This window comes from Tyto alba, unplaced genomic scaffold (assembly GCF_018691265.1).
Source record: "Tyto alba isolate M040663 unplaced genomic scaffold, T.alba_DEE_v4.0 Super-Scaffold_9, whole genome shotgun sequence".
Classification (NCBI taxonomy): Eukaryota; Metazoa; Chordata; class Aves; order Strigiformes; family Tytonidae; genus Tyto; species Tyto alba.
Window position 1 is genome coordinate 18,574,495 of NW_024881330.1, and position 15,062 is coordinate 18,589,556.

A 15,062-nucleotide genomic window follows, 5' to 3' on the forward strand; every position below is an offset into this window, starting at 1 on the left:
GGTGACTGCACTCACATATCTGCCACACACCACCTGTCCTGCCTACACTGAGCAGCATCCTCCAAACAATGTAGTCAAAATCTTCTGCTTCTGCTCCCTGCTGTCTCCCCCAGTGGTGGCCAGGACTCTTGGCCCTTTCTGGTCACACTTCATCAACCGACGCAGCATCTCCAGCATTCTTCAGCTCCATGAAATGTCTTAATTTTAAAGGGCAGAAATATCAAGGGCCCATCATGAAAAGTGGTCACAGAAAGAAAGACCTATCTGTGAGTTTGATCCAGCTGCTGCTGAAGTGAAAGAGAATTTCATGTTGATTAAGAAGGGAGCTAGGTATTTTTCTTCCTGGCTAGTAAAGTTTGGACGTTACATTTAATCCCAATAATAGAGAGGAAATCTACTGTATATATGATGACTAAACCCAAGAAAAACACATCATTGAAAAGGAAGGGGCATTTTAAATCAACCTATCTAATTAGATGGAGGATGGTCAAGTAAACATCTTAATCATTCCTGCATACATGTTGAGGGAAGAACATTTCCAACAAATCCTGTGACTAAGACATATTTCTACCAAAAGGAAACAGATATGCTCTTTTCAGTTTCTTCTGGACTTAGTGATTATGCATGCCAGCTAACAGGACAGATTTTGGTCCACCTCTGAGTTATATATTCACTAGAATTATTTTTTGACTCCTGAAACATTTTTCATCTCTATAATGAAAAAAACCCTAACAGATAACGTAGCTATGATAAACTCCATTTATTAAGGTTCCATTTTTATTGACCTAGAATTAGCCTGGTAACATTTCCATGTTCAATAGCTAAGCAACTCCCCCAAGAGGTGAATACCACTTTACATTTTTTGTACTGTAGTTCAGCTGGAGATGATGGAGGCGATAACAATCTTTGGTCTTGAACCTGTACCATATGATCGAGTGCTGAAAGGACATAATATCATAGCTTCCATTAGGAAATTCTGAGTCTCATGGATGCTGTACTGTATTCCAAAATGGTGTACTTATAGTTAAGAAATTAGAATGATGTTTATTTCTAATGTTCATAATGATATTATTAATTTTTATTCTGAGCAATCCTCAGTACTTTACCTATTTTCAATACTACTTTCAATACTACTCAGTACTTTACCTATTTTCAGTATCTTTAACATTAGTGAATTCCTGTGCTATTTTGCATTTTAGATTATTTTGTCTAGTTCAATAATTCTAGACTTGAAAAGAAATAAAATAAAGTACATGTCAAGCAGGAGGTTCTTTGGCCAAAATTTGATGTTTAAACAGAGTAAGTACACAAATACACCTGCTTTTTGCAGACACAACTGTGAACTCCGCTCATATATGCTTTATCTATAATTATCTATGTAGATTGGATAAACTGGTTTTGCATATAAATAGGCATTTAAGCCTACAGTTACCTGATTGGCATGTGCAATCAGGGTAACAGATCTTGCAGAGTAGGTGTGTAACTGCATGTCTAACATATCTAAAATGCAGGTCTATAAAATCCAGTTAATTCTCCATAATCTTTTGATATTAGAAGCAATCTGCCCCTTTGTTCAATTAGCAAGCTGCCAAAAAAGTAGCACATTTATACTTTCCCCTTCATATCTGATTTCAGAGTAAAGGAAGTTTTAAATAAATATGTTATAAACCTGCAAACTATTCTTATTACTGATAGTATTGATTTAAAAAAAATGAAAGTGTGAGAACTTCACTTTCAGTATATTGCCAATGACTAAGATTTTCTTGATTCTTCACTGATAAAGACATATCATCATTTCACACTCTCTTATGGTATAATTGACACAAAATAACATTTACAGGTTTCAATTGTGAGTTACAGAAGAGTTGAAGACTTTTAGTAGTAAGAGAAGAGTTTGTCCAAGACATCTTAGGGTAAAAAACATTTTTTTTTTAATAATTTAAAAAGATTTTTATGTTCTCGAGAAAGGAAGAGTAACTGCAGTCTGATGGTGCTTCTCCACAAACACATTTTCTATAGATGCTGTGATTTTTGAATAGTATGTGCTAGTGGTTTGTCACATCACTGGGGGCAAGTCAGAAGGAATGTGAAAATGTCACTTTTAGCTCACCTTTGAATTGCATTCTCCTCTAAATAGGCCACTTCTCTGCTGTCTTTAAATAACCTAAGGGGTGTTCCTTTTAATGCTAGGCTGCAGAGGCCACTGTTAAGGAACAGCATAAGGTAACTGCAAGCATAATAAGCTACTTTTTCTTCATCTGGAATGCTGAGAGAGTGAGTTAGACAAGAGCCATGTGTCATCTCTATGCTACTACATGAAATGAAAAACGATAAATTTTGGGCTGTTAAGCATACCTAAATTTGAAGAAAGTGTGGAATACACAGTATATTTTTAATATTATGCATATATGTAAGTCTTACACACCTCTCCTTCCATAAAAAAATGTATCTGCTGTACATATCAACCTGGTGAAACTTTTTATATTTTCTAAGATCTGATCTTTTTTTGATTTGATTGATCTTCCATACATCTGGGAAACATGGCTGTCCCTAGAACATATGCATTCTGGTCATGTCTAGACCTTCCCTACATGATCGGAAATATTGTGCATTTCACTGTATTACAAAAGTAAGAAAGGATGTCTAATGCATCTGGGCAATGAGTCTGTACATGCAGGAAGAGTGGCACAGCATACATATTTCTGTTATGGGAATTCTAGACAATAATATGCTACCTCTAGTCAGTGAGTTAACACAAAAAATTACCAAAGTTGTGATGTCACTGAACTACTTAGTGTTTTCTTACACATTTCAAGTTTTTTTGGCAGTCACAGCATTATGGTTCACTGGGCCAGAGAGTCTGAATGTTCGTTGGCTGACTCTTATGAAGCCTTCTGTAACAGTTAATTCTTTTTTGCTCTACAGAGTTGTCATGGTTTCAGCTCAGAGGGCCACTGAGCACCACACAGCTGCCCACTCCCTCCTTCCCCCTCAAAGCTGAGAAGGAGATAATAAAGCATAAATCTTGGGATTTGAGACAGGACAGAAAGGGATAAATCACCCATTACAGTCATGGTCAAAAGACAGACTTGTTATGGGAAGGAAAAAAGAAAATATATTTTTTACAGACAGTAACAAGAACACTTAACAGAGTACGACAGTAAGAAACATTATCACGTCTTGAAAAAACCTTCTCCCACCCCCCGCTCTTCTTCCTGGGCTCGGTTTTGCTCCTGATATCTCTAGCTTCTCCCCTCAGCAGCACAGGGGGCAGGGAATGGGAGGTGCAGTCAGTGCTGCTGTTTCTTCCACCTTGGGAGGGGTGGGGGGGACATTTCTGGAACTTCCTCCCACTTCTCCAGCATGGTCCCCCTCTCACAGGAGACAGTCCTCCACAAACTTTCTCCGACATGAGTATCTCCCACAGGTCTCAGTGTTTCCTTAGCTGCTCTGTCATGTGACAGACTTTCTCTGACCTGAGTCCTTCCCATGGGATGCAGCCTTTCCTGAGATGCTCCAGCATGAGACACCCCTGCATGCTGCAATCCTCCAAGTGTGGAACTACAACAATGGGCACTGCTTCTTCTCAGAGGGTCCCAGCCACCTTTGGGCATAGCCACCTTAATTGACTGTGTGGTCACCTCTGCCCAGGCCATATATCAACATCTGTTCCACCATAAACCTCCATGGGTGGCAGGGGGTGGCCACCCTACCATCTCACCTCAGGATAGAGGGGGGTCTCTGATCTGGTACACCTACCTCCCATTCTTCCTCCATTTCTCCACTGACTTTGGCATTCACGTAGATGTCTCAACTTCTCCCAGGTCCCTTTTTAAATATGTTATCACAGAGATGCAGCTGGTTGGATCGGCCTTGGTGTAAAGGTGAGGATGACTTGGAGCCAGGGGAGCTTTGAGAAGCTTCCCAACAGGGTCACTGCTGTAGCCCCCTGCCCTGCTACTCAAAATCCCCACCACTCACTCAAACCCAGGATAAGAGTATATTAACTTAGTGAACAGTCATTCTGAAAGTCCACTTTCCAAACACTCTATAACTCAGTAATTTATTAAAATACTGTTCTAAGATGTGAAAATGAAGAACATAAAGACAGTTCTCTAAATCTAATCTTCAGTCTCCTAACCTTCAACTCAGAACTACACCATTGGATATAATAAAAAATTCTTGCTATTGTCCTCTGCCACTTACCTAATCCAACTTGATGGCTTCTGGGCAAAATGCAGAAGTCAAACAGAGAAAAGTTTTCCCTGCCCTTTGCTTGTCCTTTCCACCAAGTGAAATAAATTTTTCCTATTATAGCCATCTTCTTCTTCAAAATGTTTTTTTCTAGGGACCTTCTCTGATGCTAAATCAGGTTTCCAGATGTCTAAAAGGATCCAAAGTACCCAATTGGGATGTAAATTTATCTAGACAGTAAAATACCAAGAAAATGGATACTTCACTATTTTAATTGCCTTTCTTGAATCACTATTCCAACTGTGGAAGAATATCTGGTCCCACTCTTTACTCATGTATTTGTCCGGAATTAATATATCCGTAACCAGCTGATTCATCTTACATTAATAATCAAAAAAAAAGCAGATATATCAAATAAAGCACTGAGCAGAAATCATGGTGGTAGTGAAATAAACTGAATATTACTAGTTACAAGGCAAGCCTCATGGCAATGGACAGAGAGGAGGGGTATTACCTTTACTTCTGATTTTGAAGCCAGTCATGAATCATCATTATATGCTGATCTTTCACTTGGCTCTTACATGTTAAATAAAGACCTGAAAAGGAAATGTATTTGTACACAAATAACAATTCATTTATTTCATAGAGTATTTCACTTTGTTGTCAGCTAATTAAATTCTCTCACTGAACCAAATATGATTGATTGTTACCTACAGCTGTTCCCTGTAAATTTGTCTACAAATAGCTGCTCCAGGATAGTAAGCATTATGACACTTTCTAAAACACAGTCAGCAACAGAAACAGACAACCGTTGAAAATTTAATCTTAACAAGACTTGCACTGAGCTCATGGGGATACCATTTTTAATTAGAAAGAGAATGCCAGACTCTGAGTAGCTTGCTTAGCAAAGTTCAGTAAGTAACATCTGATTAAAAGACATAAGGTGGACAGCTTTATTTTCCCTGTAGTAAAGCCAATATCTTTAGAAATTATTATTTCCTTCATAAGATACATTTAGTTGTCAAAATGACAGATTTGTCAGACTATGTAGGCATGTGGCAGATTACCCTATATATTTCTTAATTTTTTGAAGTTTGTTTCTTACTGATGTGTCGAGCAAGATAAAACACTGACAACCTGTTCATTTTATTATGAACAATATCAAGATTTAACCGCAGAGCTAAGAACTGATGCGCACCAGTTGTGTATGATGGTGCAATGGGACAGAATGCACTCTCAGAAAGGTTACAATGATACAAAACTGGGAAGAATGATTCACCAGTGATGGTGCTACCATTCAGAGGGACCTTGACAGAATGTGGAAATGAGCAGAGTGGAGCCCTGTAAACTGTGCTAGGGCTACTGTAAAGTCCTGTAGTTGAAGGTGAATAATTTCCTGCAGCAGTACAGGCTGAGCTCAATCATCTGGGAAGCAACTTTGCAGAAAAGGTCCTGGTGGACAGTAAATTGAGCATGAGCCAGCAATGTGTTCTTATGGCAAAGGTGGCAAACAACCTTTGGGGCTTCACTGGGCAGAGTGCCGCCAGCAGATTGAGTGAGGTGATTCTTCCTTCAACACTGCTGAGATATCTCTGGGTACTGTGTCCAGTTCTGGTCTCCCCACTACCAGAAAGACCATACTGCATTAAGTATAGAAAATTGCCATAAAGATGATAAAGGGACCGAAGCATCTTTCATAGGAGAGGCTGAGATGGGGCTGCTTAGCCTAGAGAACAGAAGGCTCATAGGGAACTTACTCATGTGTATAAAAACCTGATGGGGTTAAAGAAGACAGAGCCAGGATTTCTTCAGTAGTGTCCAGTGACAGGACAAGAAACAATAGGATAAAAATAAAATACAGGAAATGCTACTTATACATACAGAAAAAATATCCTGCTGCAAGGGTGGTTGAGAATTGGAGCAGGTTGCACACAGGCTGTGGACACTCCATATTTGGGGATATTGAAAGCCAAAATGCACATTCCTGAATAACCTGCAATAGTTGACTGAGTTGAGCTGCAAGAATTTGTCTAGATGATCTAGAGAGCTGACTTCCAGACTCATCTAACTTTTGATTCTGTGATTATATATTGGGGGAGAGGGGTCAGGGAAGGGGAAAGGAGGGGGAGGGGGAGAAAAAAAAAAAAAAAAAGTGTTTTGTGGTAGTTTTTTCCTTCTTTTAGCAACTTACAGCTAATTTAAAGCTAAAAAAATAATAATGGGTTTTGCTCTGGATAGCTATCACACTGAAATTAAAAGCAGTCATGTTATTTTCCATGAATAAGAATATCCAGGCTTCTATATCCATCTGGAGATACCAGGATGAAACTTCTTTGGAATATTCTTTAGAGTTTGAACATTTAAAAATAGGATCAAGAAAGAAAACAGGCAGCAATGTTCTGTGCTAATGTGATGATATTTTTTTTTACCTACTGCACTTTTTTCTGTATTTTTTTTAATTGGACAACCCAGATTCTGGTCATGATATATGCTTCTCTAAAATCAGTAAACACTATTGTTCAAAATGCTACCGGGGTCTCAAGAATTGTCTGATAGGTTCATATGAAAATGTGAGAAAGAGGAGTCAAAGAGCATCCATTTAGCATTTTCTTCAGGTAGACTGTACAGAGCAAAATCTAAGCAAGAAGCAACAATATATGTTTCAGTAAAGGACTGAAGATTAATAGAAGTTCGGGAATCTGATACTGCAAGAAATTGAAATGCTGGAAACATGCATCTTGTACTGGGATCCTAAAATAGAAAGCTGATGGTATTGTTTTATGTACTGCTGTGACAATATAAAAGGAAAACCGACATTTGAAAGGGCTACTGTTATGGTGCTGAATTCAAAATAAATCTACCTCTGAAATTATTTAATGTAGACTTGTTAATTATTAGTTAAGTATTAGTTAATACTTGATAAGTATTAGGAAGTAGACAACTGATAAAATAAAGATGTTTAAATTTACAATGTAAATTTGAGTTCCAGTGTTTTGTATTCAAGTACTTGTGAGTTATGTATTTGCCTTTTTCTAAAAAAGGATATTGTCTATATTAAATTGAGACATTCTAGGTTTGAAATAAATAATTTTACACAGTATCCTGAAAAATGTGAAATCACAAGATCAAAACATGTACAATTAAAATAGGTACAAAAATGTGATGATCTCAGAAATTCCATACTAAGACTTACAAACAAACATAGAAGAAATATAGAAATGAAGAAAAAATAGTAAACATCAGAAGTTTCTAAGTAGGTTTAAAAAGATGCTCAGTGGAGAAGTTTTTGCATGTTCAAGAACAACCCTAACCTTTAAACATCTATGTGGAAAAGCTGAGATCCAAAATAAAGTGTGAAAAACAAAGACATATTAAGGAATATTTCTAGAGTTCTTTCTATTATATTTGAAGATCAAATAATTACAACAAATCTATTTATTGACAAACAGTACTGAACAAGCCTAACTTCATTCCCTTTTCTTCCTAACTATTGCTTTTCTTTTAGAAATTTTATTGATTCAATAATTATAAAATTTGTGAGGATCTTTAAGAAACATTCAAAAAAGTGAAATCTTCAAACACTGAAATTAATTTCTTCAATATAGAATACAATTTTGGTCCTGTTTGTACTCCATTTCTAGCGAGGACTTAATAATATATGTTGTTCTAGATATCTTCCAGGAAAATAATCCCATTTCCCTATAGAGAACATTTTGAGTCTAAAATTAGATACAGTGACTGAACAATTTACTAGTCTGTGTATTCCAGAACAGGAATAAATTTGGAGAGAAAATAATCATGCTACTGGCGCCTCATCCTTTACAACTTTGAGTGAAATAGAGCTTAAATACAGCTCATTTACTCAGCTGAAATAATTCATTTGTGATAGCTAAGATTCTTAGCTATACTAGCTAAGGGTCTGTCACATATATGGTTTATGGCAGTATACTTCAGATATGAGTAACTGGTAGTATTGGCTCGAGGCTACTAGTAATTTGTGTTTATCTTCTCTGGCTCATAAAAAAGATGCACATGCAGCTATCTCTAACTAATCTCTTCATATTTTCTGATCATTCCTATTACCCATCGTAAAAAGGATAGGAGCTGTCTACATGGGTTCCTACTGGACCACTTGAATTCTGGAAGATGGAGAAGTTGATGATGATGTTCACAAGTTTTGTATTGCACTGTAACATGGTTTAGTCTTCTCTGTAAACTCTGGACAATGTTACACTGCCATGATAGCCTCTTTGAAAGTAGTGAACTTTGGGGTGGAGAAGGAACAGAAAGGTGACAAAATACATAGAAACTGCATTTTTTGTTTTTGGAAAATAACCATCAGATGAATCCTCTAATCCTTGATAGCAGTAAGCTACTTGTTTTGGACACCTTTAATTGTTCATAATCCTCGTGGAAGTTGAATGGCAACATCTTTGATATGGAAAGGTGAAGATTTCAGAAGTTTCCCTCTTACTGCAAATACAGAGCAGCATGATCCCTGTTCCATTTATTCTGGTAAATCTAATTTCTGCATTCCTGTATTATAAATAATATATGGAGACTGGCTTTAGGGTACTAGAAATAACAATACTAATAATGAGGTGTTAATGCTGGTATCTGGCTTCTTCACGTCTAACTGAAGTAGAAATGGAAATCAAACATAGACCACAATTTTCTCTCAAAATTAAAATTTCTTTGATTTTTCACTTGGTAGCTATATTTATTTTTGACTGTTTTTAGTTAGTTAGTTAGCTGAATTACTCTTTAGGCTACATGTGATAGCCTTTACTGGAACAAATTAGCTAACTCTATGCAAGAAAAATATCAAAACTTCTATTGACTCAGAAGCTTTCTACATCCTTACCTACCCAGTACTTATGCAGAGACAATTCAGACCCCTACCTTACCCATAAGAAATTGTATTTTACTTCCCAGCTAATTCCAGTGTTTAGCAGAGGTATTTCCAGAAGTAAATTATAACTATGAATGAAAGAAAAGCAGAAGTGGGCCCGCTGCTAATTTGAATGTTTTTTTTTTTTTTTTTTACTAAAAATTATTTTGCTTCTGTCAAGGTAATTGGCATTTATAATTTAACATACAATTGTTTGCTCACACTGAAGCAGCCGAATTCTCTGATGCAGAGTTGTGTGTGTACTCTGTCTCCATATTTGCAAGGGTGTACACATCTCTCTCTATTATACAGTCTTTTATAAAATGTGGAGAAAAGGTAAATTTCAGCTCTGTAAAAGTTCACTTCCATCAGTTTTCTCTACAAAACCTTTAAAGCCACAGACTGAATTAAAAAAAAAAAAAAAAAAAAAAAGAGTGCTTATCTGGAAAAAAAAAAAAAAAATCCCACCAACCAAACATGATATTTTTGTTTAAGCAATGAATACTGAACATTGTAGTTCAATTAAACTGTTAAGCCAGATTCTGACCCCGATATATTGAAACCTCTCGTGGCTTGTATTTTCCAGTTGTTGAGATCTGTACAATTCAGATGGCTTCCAGGAGTCAAGAAATGTGATACAGGTGCAAATTCAAGGTAACATGAGTATGGTTACAGATCTGTGATCATGTTCACACTAAGAAGAATAACTAAAAGCCTTTCTTAGGTGCTTTATGGATTTATGAAGCTGGAAGTACTTTCAAGGTGTTCTTGTGGCAGTGTGCAAACCTAACAAACTAAAAGAAGGCACAGATTGCAGGAACACATGTAAATTATTTCCAGACTGCCTGATTCCTAGGAATACACTAACCTGCTTACTCCATACTCTGTTCAGTTCACAGTCACATATAAGTAGCAATTTTTAAACAAGAACTGAAGAGGTAAGAAGCCGCCTCTAGACAGTTAAGGAGATCAGCAGGACACCAGCAATTTCAGGGATGCTTAACTGCATGGGGAATTGAAACTGGAGTACTCCTTCCTAAAATGGATACTTGGCATCTCTTTTAGTTCACTTATTTGTTCTTACTGTTATATTTTTAACTTGTCTTTTGCATTTTTCTGTTTCATGTAGCATCAAGTTGAGGTCAGAATCTCTCAAACAGAAACTTATGACCTTTCACACCCGCTTACATTTCTGTAGACATCCCCACATTCAAGAGCTGAAAGAGGGATTCCATCATCCTTGCAATTACAGTGCAAATGAACAGTTTGCTCAAGACTAGAGAGGTCTTGGGCTAGAAAAAAAAAAAACATTTTGGTTTATGCTGTAGGAAAGAAGAGAGGCACGACTAGATAACAAATAAAACACAAGCTGTTCTGAAGCTCATAGTTTTTAAAACCAGAAAGACCTATGCTATTTGTTCATCAGCATTTAACTCCTCCCCTTCCGCAAAGGCCAAAGATTCCACATAGTTACTTCTCAATTTAGCCTATCACATTTTCAGATAAAAACTACTAATTTTTTAGCTCGTAGAACTGTTGTTTCCTTCTGTGAAGATTCTTGCTGTAGATTTTTTGATCTTTTTTTTTTTTTTTCTATCTACCTCTCAACACTTTTACTAAAAGTACAGATTATGAATCCAGACTTTCAGAAATGTCCTTCCTGATTTTAATAAATAACCCTCAAAACTTTATTATTTCCTCTATGTATTTTTACTTTATTTCAAAGTCTCTGCATTTTTGCTCTCTTTAGAGAAATTACTGCCTTTTTCTTCCTTTACTAGTTAAAATAATTCAGATATGCAAAAAAGATGTTCATCTATAGTGCATTTTCTGTAATCTTCTAAGTCTATTACCTCAGCAAATAAATTTCACACAATTTTTCATATATTTTATGTTAAGGTTCAGTTCTTCCATGGCTGACAGTTTTGGAATTAGAGTTTCTACCCCAAAGCAAAAATTTCAATAATACTTTTATTGTTGTTTTAAGCTTGGGGAATTTCAAAGCTGAAGAGGACTCATTTGTGTTTTCTGAGTATTAATTGAGTCTGAAAACTAACTTAGGCTGGAAACTAATTTCTTTAAGAAGTCAGCTATCCACACTGAATCCTTTATTTTTATTTTCATGATGCTTGCACTATAGCCATCATGATTAACCACTTAATCCTTGGTCTTGTATCGTCAGTCTCTACTCACTGTCCTGTTTTAGGTTACTAAGATATGTTAGTGGGACACACTAGTTTAAAAGAATTTGAGACAGAGACAGAAGCAGAACAGGAACCACAAAGTCTTGCTTTACCAAGCTCCTATTCTACTGTCAGTTCTTTCATCTCAATTTTAGTTATGCCTATGAATGAAATCAACAGATTTACAACCTTGATTCTTGAAGGAGGTGAACAGCACCTCTTGTGAATGGAGACTACTCTCAGGAATTATAAAGGCTTTTTAAACAGTAACTAAAATAGGGAAGAAATTGTTCTCTTGAGATCCCTTTGCGCTTTTATATTCAAAGTTCTTCTGAGCCATAGATGTTTAGTTTGACCATATAGCAATTTATGTCTAATATTCTGATTCTCGTGTACTAGCATTTTATTTGATAGAGTTAACATTCATATTCATAATAGTAACATAAAATCTGAGGAAGTATAATAGAAAATGAAAGGATTACAGGTACTGTATATGAGGTAGGAATAGTTTAAATACAGCTGTTTTTTATTTTCACTTACATCTACTTTGCATCTACAGAATCTTTAATTTTTAAGCAGCAGGTATCTCTAAGAAATACTGCTATGGAGTTGATGTTTTATCTATGCTTACTATTTTTCTCTTTAAAGCATTTTCAACTACAGCAAAGTTAACTTTTACCAAATATAAGAGAAACATCCTATTCAGAATTGTTATAATTAACTGGGAAGATTGTAGTAATAGCTAAAAGCTCATCTTATGGTAGGTGAAGTATTTTCTTCTCTTTCATTTTCTGCTTTTGTACAACCATTTTGCTGATATTAACTTAAGCATTGCTTTTTGTTGTATTTCACACTAAAACATAGCAATTTCCCAATTTTCTTTTCAGGGACAAAGAAAAACATTTTAACAAATGAACTCAGGACTCTCTATGACAGCATTTTTGATAACCAGAAGCTGCATATACTATAGATAAATTGTTTTATAATGAAGGGTGATAATTGAAGGACAGAATTGAAAGTCAAGGGACTATATTCTTCTACTGAAGAGATAGGAAGTTAAACTGAAATACTGATGAGAATGGAATAAGTACTGTAATTATAATACAGAAGATTATGCATAGACAATACCACAGATGATTTAAGTGATTTAACAGGCACTTCTGTGTACACTTTTCTTCTCACTGTTAGGTGAAGGGATGCACTGAGTTTGAATAGTCCGGTGTCTTTCTCTGAGCAGCTATTAATGCCATTCAAAGGGAAAGAGATAAGCACTAATGATTAATTTTCCTTAAAAAATGCTTAGTATCAGAGACTGAAGTGTTTATCTCAAGGACATATATTACATTTATAGAATGTGACCCAGTATTCATTAAAGTGTCTAGGAGGGAAGTGAAACTAAAACAAAGCCATAGTTTCATACCATACTACTGCAGTCTACCACAAATCATGCCATTTTATACAAAGGTTTTTTTGATTCAGTCCAATGTAGTATGTAACTCCTTTAATTTCCAGTAATAAGTATTGACAAGGAGGATACCCTGTATGTTGCAGAAACATTCAGCACACCACATGCAACAGTGACTGGACCCTATTATGAAACATACTCTAGTTTAGTTATTATCTATATTAGACTTGAGCCTAATCATTAGAGTTGAATCCCAAATAAAATTAAGTCTCCTTTATGCTTGTGTCTAGTCATAGTTTTACAGACTGAAAACACAAGCCAAAAAGAGAATAGAGGGGAAACAAAAGTAGAAAGAGGTGAAATGATTTCTTTGAGATCACACAGAAAGTCGGTGATAAAATTAAGTCATGAGGACCTCACAAATTTAGTGAATTGTAGTAATCTGTTCACTAAATAGTATTGCATTTCCTTTTGATGTCTATGAGGTGTTCTACAAGGATGGCCTTTTCCGTGGATGTTCCTAGGAAAAAAAGTTCTTTCCTCTACATTGTCCCTTCCCAATGACATTTCAAAATGTTCCTGCACCCCTAAACTTCCTCTAGATAAAAAGAGAAAATATCTAAACAGTCTCTGAAGGGACTGTTGTCATGTGCTAAAATGCATACAGAAGACGTGGGACTCAGAAGGTAGGGAAATGTTTGGAGAAATAGAGATGGATTAAAGCTAAAATACAATTTTGATACATCAAATAGATATCATGTAAGCTGCAAACCAGAAAAAAAAAAAAAAAATACAGAACATAAAATTTGGAGAAGAAAGATGTAAAGTAATTATATTTTTCAGGTCAGTTCTTAGCATATCATGTAAAACCATGGCCATCTCATTAAGCACTCTCTGAAATGGACATGTAGTACTAATCCTAGAGAACTAAATGAAGAATCATAACAAAAAAAGAAGATATTGGTGACATTCTAAATGAGTAGGAATGTCAGGTTATTGCAGGAATGATCATATTTCCTACATCAGGGAAGTTTTATAGCATAGTTATAACAATATCTGTGTGTTCTTTACAATACTTAAGTAGTACAGAAGAAGGCACAGAGATCTTCTTGAATATGTCTTAGCAGTAACATGGCCTAACTGGATGCTTTCTGTCTGTTCACTTTACCTCCTTCTTTTATTTCTTATTTATCATCCTGTCATTTTATATGTATAATGCAAGTTCTGTCTTGTTTTTTACAATAGGAGATAGAACCAAATCTCACTTGTTTTATAATTTACCTTTGTTATGGTCATAATTATTCATATAGTTTGTTTCAACTTATGTTTCCTCTGTCACTCTATTTTTATTTTCAAAGAGAATGAATTTATGATGAACTAATAAAATTTGCGTATGCAGGTAGAGACTTTCAGTTAACATCATGGTTTTAACATTTAGTAATTTCTAGCATAATCATATTGCTCATTGTCTGGTATTCTTTCTTTATTTTGTATCCAGTATCATGTTATTTCACATAATTTCTTGTCCTTTGTTTCTATTTACATGAGCAAGTGGTGATCCTGTCCTAGTTTTCTTTGGCATCTGACAATTATGCACTAAGTACAGGAAGTTAGTATCTATCCCAAAGCTGGGAACAATAAATAGAAGAACCAGATATTAGGCTCTAGAAATTTTTATTTTATATATCCACTAATAATTGAACTTTTAGTTTGGTTCCCTGTAACTAAGTGTAACACTTAACAGTTTATAGTCAATTGAGAGCTGCAAATCATATTTATAGTATGGCACTGTACAGTGTTACATTATGTCCTGTGGATGATGAAAAGCTGCAGCAACAATAGAAAAAAAATAATAAAGGAGCTGTAATAAATTAGAATTCCATAATAACTGATGTTTAGGTGTAATCAAATTACTATTTATTTTACTACTATTATTTTCAAAATTCAAGTGGAGAAATTTTCCACAAAAGTTTCAGGAGGAAAAAGTAAAATTGCTTTGACATTTCAGTAGTACTGATGTGTTTCATTCTAATAACATAGAAACATAAGGTTGAACATATCAGTCTTCTTACATTTACAACTGATTAAATCTTGGGTTTCTGGTCATGCAATATGCTTCATTAATATTATGATATATTTTTCATATTTAATATCATATTTAACATAAAAATTAAAGAGTTCAACACTATTGAAATACGTAGTTCAGGTGATTTATCTCTTGCTTCACCAGAATTTTAGTTTTTTGTGGAAGAGTGGCTTTTCAATCTCATTTAATAACATTCTTAACACAAAAGCAAAACTGGAATTTTGACTTTGAAAAAAAAAAAAAAAAAATTTTTACATACCGACCCTATATTATTAAAATGTTTTAAAATTGTTTTCTTCTTAG